The 6,950-nt window shown below is 28.7% G+C and overlaps 2 long non-coding RNA genes across 9 annotated transcripts in view; one reads left to right on the top strand and one right to left on the bottom strand.

Annotated features, from left to right (window-relative positions):
• Positions 1-612: 612 nt before the first annotated feature.
• Positions 613-6,950, top strand: part of LOC120594919 (uncharacterized) — a 64,464-nt gene continuing 58,126 nt past the window's right edge. For 2 of the 5 annotated variants that reach the window (XR_005650734.1, XR_005650738.1), the window contains exons 1-2: positions 899-1,456; positions 3,237-3,306. This is a non-coding gene — a long non-coding RNA (uncharacterized LOC120594919). The other 3 variants (XR_005650735.1, XR_005650736.1, XR_005650737.1) reach the window with 3 other exon arrangements.
• The window catches only part of LOC120594918 (uncharacterized), a 153,320-nt gene continuing 151,102 nt past the window's right edge, over positions 4,733-6,950 (bottom strand). For all 4 annotated transcript variants that reach the window (XR_005650733.1, XR_005650731.1, XR_005650732.1 and 1 more), the window contains one exon: positions 4,733-6,371. This is a non-coding gene — a long non-coding RNA (uncharacterized LOC120594918). The remainder of the gene's footprint in view (positions 6,372-6,950) is intronic.

The raw sequence follows: 6,950 nt of genomic DNA, 5'->3' as shown, positions 1-6,950 counted from the left end.
TCTGTTGACAAGACCAATGTAGTTTTCTCCTTGTTTTTTTAATAAGTAAAGCATTTTCCTTTTTCTGTAGCTGATTTTAAGGTTTTTCCCTTCATTCTTGGAATTCTGCAGTTGAAATACATTTAGTTTTGTTTTGTTTTGTTTTGTTAGTGGGCAGGGAATTGGTATTTAACCCACTTGATGTTCTTTGAGTTTCCTGGATCTGAGATTTAGTGTTTATCATTAATTTGAAAATGTCTTAGCCATTATTAGTTCAGATATTTCTTATACTCTCTCTTCTGGTGTTCCGATAACACATGTTACACTTTTTGAAATTGCTCCATAAATTTTGGATATTCTCTTTTGTTTTGTTAAAAGATTTTTCTCTTTTCATTTATTTTTATAACATTTCTACTGATAAGTTTGCAAGTTCACTACTTATGTTCTTTGGCATGCCCAGTCTATTGATGATTCCATCAAAGCCATTCTTCAATTTTATTATAGAGGTTTTGAATTAAAGAAATTTTTTTTCATTCTTTCTTAGATTTATTTCCTTGCATTACCCAACTGTTATTGCATGTTGAGTAATTTTCCCCATAGCGTTCTTAACATATTACTCATAGTTTATTTAAATTCCTGGTTTGATCATTCCAAAATGTCTGCCTTATCAGAGTCCAGTTTTTATGGTTGCTTTTCTCTCTTCAGGTTGTGTTTTTACTTGCCTTTTAGGATGCCTTATAATTTCTTTCTTAAAGCTGGATACGTTGTATTAACATTTAAGAACCAAGGTAAATAGTCCTTTAATGTAAGTTTTTAATCAGGCTAGGTATCGGTCTGTCTTTAGTTCTTGCTGTTCTTACTTAGTATTTCTACTTGAGCTGCAGATGCCAGAGGCTTCGATTTCCTCAGGTAATTTTTTTCTCTCTCCTTTTGTCTCAATTTCTCTAAACACCCCTTATGAGCCTTAAAGTTTTTCAGCTATAATACATTTTTATTTCCTTTGTGCTCTTTTGATGTGGGAAGCAATCTATAACCCCATAATTTAGTCTCAGTCTTCATTGGGACTGTGTCCTTCAGCTGTGACATTCACAAGTGTTTTTATCCATTTTCAACCCTTATACGAGACAGGAAAGCCAAAAGTGTGTGGAGGTGGGTTATTTCCCTTTCCCCCTATACAATAAGGATCTGGTAAACTTTTTCCTTTGTTTAGGAGGCTTTTGTAAGAGAGAACACGCTGTACAAATTTCTAAATGATTTTTTCTCCCCTCCCCACTGCTAGAAATAGTGAGATTTTTTTTCTGACTCTTCTTGGTGAGAAATGTGGGGTTCCTGGAGTCAAAACTCAGAGAAGCGTGCGAGCTCCCTAAAACTGCAACCATGCTCTCACACTAATCAACATTTCACCTCCAGCAATGGATCAGTGTTATTTTTAATCATTTATACCACCAGTTTGTGACTCCAGTAACTTCTCCAGTAGGTAAGTACATCTCAACTTGATTCTTTACATTCACTTTCTCTCTAGAGTTTGGAGTAGCAGCATGCCCTGTGACTTCAATTCTCTAAAAAGTCCTAGAAAAGTTATTTATTTTTGGTTCTTTCAGCTTTTTCTTTATTGCAAGAACGGAAATGATGTCTTCTAATCTTTTTCTGTTTCCAAAGCGAAACCAAAAATAAAAAATTTAAAAAAATCTCTTTAAAATTGAGTTATTTGTTTTTCATTAAAACGTTGTACATGGTTCAGAAATATTCAGGAGATAAGTTCCTTGTCAAGCGTTACTTTTTCTAAATATTTTCTCTCCTTCTGTGGTTTCATTCTCCTTTCAAAGATTTCTTTTTCTAGTCTTTTGAGAAGATTTTTATATTTTGATAAAGTTCATCATCTTTTATTTCTTTTGTGTTTTTGATTTTGCATTTGATCTAGGAAATTTTTGCTCAGCCAAATATTACAGATATTTTCTTATATGTTATTGAAGGAGCTTCATAGTTTTAGCTTCTACACTTAGATATTTAATTAATCTCAAGTTAATATCTTTATACATTAGGTATGTCAAGGTTCCCTACCTTTCCAAATGCTCATTGAGTTTCTAGTACCATTTGTTGCAAATACATTACTTTCACCTATTGGATTGAATTGATACACTTTAAATAAAAGAAAGGAGAGGGTCTGTGTCTGGATTCAATTTTGTTCCATTGAATTATCTATTTTTAAAACAGTATATTCTTTTAAGCAATTCTTAAAATTATATAATGAAAGACTTCTGAGTTTGATCTTCTTTTAAAAGATTATTTTGGCTATTCCAAGTATTTTATATTTCTATATAAATTTTAGCATCATCTTGACAATCTCTAAAAAGGAAAAAAAAAAGCTTTCTGGGATTTTTTTGGAATTACATTGTATCTATAGGATAATGTGAGGAAAATTGACACTTGAGAAAATTTAGTCTTCTGACATGTAAGCATGGCATATTACACCATTTATTTGTAATAGATACCTTCATATCTTTTATTTAATCCTTCTCAGCAACATTTTGTTGTTTTCAGTGCAAAGTTTCTATACATCTTTTGTTAAACTGACTCTATGTTATTGTATATGTTATTGTAAACAATGTTGGTGTTTTCATTTTTATTTTTCAATATTTTATTATGTATAAATAAATTGCTTTATGAATATTGTTCTTTTTTCCTGAACAGTTGCTGAATTTACACACTATATCGGATAGTTTTGTTGTATATTACTTAGTATTTCTACATAAAGAATTGTTTTATATGCAAATAATGAAGCCTATTCTTTTTTTCTCAATATTTATGCTGTTAATTCTTTTAAATAGCATTTTATATTTTCTAGGATATCCTGTAGCAATGAACATACAAGCATTTTCCTTTGATATTGAAGGGAAAGCATAATGCCTTTCGTCATTAAATATATTGTTAGCTATAGGTTATTGTACATATTCTACATGACTTCCTATTTAAAAAGTTTTTTCCAGTCCTTAAATACTGGGAGTTTTTTTTTTTTTTCTTCTTTTTTTCTTGTTGGGTGTTAAGTTTTGTTATTTTTTTCTATCTTATTGGGATTTATGATTTTCTCAGTTATTTTCTATAAATTTGGTACACAAATTATTTGTTTTAATTTTGAATTAACCTTTAATTAATTGTGTGAATCCACATTTGGCTTGAGGTGTTATCTTTTTAATGTATTGTTTAATCTTATTTTCTAATACTTTGTTAATAATTTTTATATGTGTATGCTTTTCTAGATATGCACTTGTCAGGTTGATATGACTGGGATTACAAAGACAACACAAAAGAAAATGAATCTGAAAGACTGTAAGTCATACATTTTTTTCTCTTAGACATTTGATACAATTTACCAGTAAAGACTTGTGAGCCACGAGGTGTTTGTTTGCCTGCTTGTTTGTTTTTAAGACTTTTAATTACAAGTATAATTATTTTAACATGTTTGTGGCTATATAGTTTGTCTGTTTCTCAAAGAATTTGACTATTCCATCTACGTTTTCTTAGATGTTGGCATAAAGTTATCTATAATGTTCCCTTCTTATCTTTTTAATGTCCATAGAACTATTGGTGATGTCTATTTTCTTCTTCTTGGTATTGATAATTTCTAGTTTCTTTGTAGTTATTTAATAACCTTACTAGGAGTTAATCACATTTTATCAATCTTTTTAAAAGAACCTAACATTGTTCTTTGTTTAAGTGTTTGCTAATTCATTAATTTTTCTGTATTAACAATTTCCTTCTGTCTATCCACACTGCTTGGATTTACTTTCCTTTCTCCAACTTCTCAAGCTAGAATTTTACATTTTAGAATTTCTTATTTTTCTAACGTAAATATTTAAACTTATAATTTTCCTTTTAGAACTATTTTAGCTACATCTAACAATGTTAATATATATCTTCATCATCACTTGGTTCAAAATATTTTCTCATACTCTTTGTGATTTTTTTTATCAACTCATGCATTATTTAGAAATGTTTTGCATATTTTCTAAATATTTGTGAGATTTTTAAAGTCTATCTCTCTTTTATTGATTGATAATTTAATTCTGATTTCGTAAGAGCAATATACTCTCTACAGTTTAATACTCTGAAACTTATTTCATGCTCCACCACATAGTCTATCTTGAGGAATTTATAACACGTATATAAAAATAATGTATATTCCATACTTATTGCGTGCATTTTTGTATAATATCTATTAAGTCAGGATGATTAACAATGTTTTTATATATTTTATTTGCTTACTAATTTTTTGTTTATTTCCATCAATAGCTAAGAAAAGAATAGTAAAATCTACAACTATTATTGTCGATTTGTTTATATATCCACTTAGTTCTGAAAATTTGCTTTATATAATTTAAAACTCTACAGTGTAGATGTATATTTAGTTTTACTGCAGATTCTTGATTAATTGACTCTTATCATTATAAAATACACCTCTTTAAATCTGGTAATATCACTTCTTTTTAAGTTTAGTTTATCTGATATTTAATAGACATATCAGCATTTTTATAATTAGTGCTTACATGTCTACATTTTCCCATCGTTTTATATTTATTGCATTTCACAAATCGTATTTTTGAGTACAATTTTTTAAAACATGATAAATCTTTCCTTTTTTTAATTTTAAATATCTGGCATACTCATATTTTATAAGTATTGATATGATTGGGTTTAAGCCCTTTTTTTTTTTTTTGTCCTTTATGTTCATTTGGTTCTCTTTTCAGTCTCCTTTTTGATTGGTTTTTATTTTTTAGTTAAGCTTCGTTTTATTTCTGGAATTGAGTTTCTGTGTTCCTTCTTTATATTATGTTTATGTATTTTGTTAAATATGTTTCCTTAATTTATTTGAGTTTTTGTATCAACATTCTACCATGTCATGCATAATATAAGAGCTACAACAATATATTTCTAATTACCTTCCCCTTCTTCCCATTCTTTTAATTTAAACACCCACCTAAAATGCAAGTGTTTTTCCTTTCAATAATTAAATATATTTCAATAAAATTAGAAATATAAAAAAGTCCATTTATTTAACATTTACAATGCTCTTTTATCATCTCTGTATATCTAAGTTTTCAACTGACATATTTTCTCTTTTGCATAGGGAACTTTTACTATTCTTTTTATTTTTGGTAATTCAGATCAGATAATAACGAATTCTCTCAGCTACAATTTACTTAAAACTATCTCTATTTCACCTCAGTTTCAAGGACATTTTTGCTAATTATTAAACTCAAATTTGAGCTACTTTTCTGTTAAAATTTTAAATGTAATTTCATTGTTATTATTAAATCTTTCTGTTGAGAAATAACCTTTTATATCTATCCTTGTTCAGCTATATATGATGTATAAATTTTTTCACTCTAAGATTACATTTAAGTTTTGTATCTATATTTATTTTCAACAGGTTGACAAAAAAATGTGTCAAATTTGATTTTCTGTGCATGCATTCTGCTTTTAGTTTTCTGAACTTCTTAAAATGATGGTGTTCATTAAGTTCAGAAAATTTAAGCCATTATAATGCTTCCCTTTATGCTTTGTTCTTTTACACAATTATTACATGATAGATTGATATTATGATACAAATATTCTATTCAGGTTTTAAATTTTAAGTTTCTTCTTCCTCTTTATGCTGCATTTTGTATTTTGGATAATTTCTATTGATCATTTATTTTTTAATTCAGTGATCCTTTCTACTACTCTATGCCTCTCTATAATTTTTATAATTTAATTTGTTTTCTTAAAAATAGATTTGAGATTCCTATGCCTTTGTACAATCTTTAACTCTTTCAGCTTTTTGCTAAATTCTTAAACACATTCATATTTGTTATTTTAAATTCCTCTCTGCTACTTTCAACATAAGTTAGTATGTATTTTGGTTTCAGCAGATTTAGATTTGTTTTTCTTTCAGGTATGTTTTATTTCCTTTCTAAATAAGATTTTTTCCCCTTCTTTATTTCTAAATGTCTTGCTACTTTAAATGTCTAAAATATTTATGCCTGTTATTATGTATATGTGTGTATGTGTGGTGTAAATTGAGATATATTACTATGTTCTTTTGATTGATTCTATTCCTTCTCTCATGTCTATTTCTGGTGATTAAATTGAGGAGGTAATCATTTAGATGTCATTGACTATTGAGGAGATTTGGGACTGAAAAGCTGTTATAAGTAAATTAAGATAATCTTGGGTCAGTCCAACTCCAGATCGCTCAAAACAGTGATACTGTGAAAGAACTGTAAAATCTCATCTGTTTGAACTTAGAACTTAAAGGAGGCTTGATCATATATTTCTTGGGATGTTGGTTCCAGGCACCACAGAGGAAAAGAAGGAATGTTTTTCTTCTGCTGTCCACTTATGTCTTCCATGTTCTTAGCAAAATGTAAGGAGGAAAGGAAGAGAGAAATGTTATGCCAATAAATTTATTATTGCAGTTTGTGGTCTTCCCCAACTCAAATACAACCTTCCTTTCCTTAACAGTGTTAATAGCTTAGTTGACCTTTTCTTAATTTTGGAAAATATCTGAATTTTGGTTAGTCCTTTGCCTTCATCCGTCTATATCCAGATCGATCATTTTTCTAGAGAAGCTGCCACATTTTTTGAAAGATTCTTCTCTCACAAATGAGTTTATAAAGCTTTCTTGTGTTTACTTCCTTGGATAGTCCTGTAAATATGCATAATTTGAAAGTAGAAAGATACTTGTATTATATCTGTATTCTTTCAGGTTTTAAGAGAGAAAACCTTCCTCGTGATCTAAAAATAAGTATGTAGATTATAAAGGTGAATCAGTAGTTCCCATAGTAGGTGAGAAAGCAGCAGATTCACTGCCACTGCTCTGATTTTCAGCCTTTCTGTATTTGTTTTTTTTTTTTTCTGTGACTCAACACTCCTAATTACCTAAGAATAGAGTGAATTAAAAAATATATATGAAAATATTCGAAAACACCATT

The sequence above is a fragment of the Pteropus medius genome, unplaced genomic scaffold (assembly GCF_902729225.1).
Source record: "Pteropus medius unplaced genomic scaffold, Ma_sr-lr_union100, whole genome shotgun sequence".
NCBI lineage: Eukaryota > Metazoa > Chordata > Mammalia > Chiroptera > Pteropodidae > Pteropus > Pteropus medius.
The sequence above is the reverse complement of the archived record's forward strand: the minus strand, read 5'-3'. Positions and strand labels throughout refer to the sequence as shown.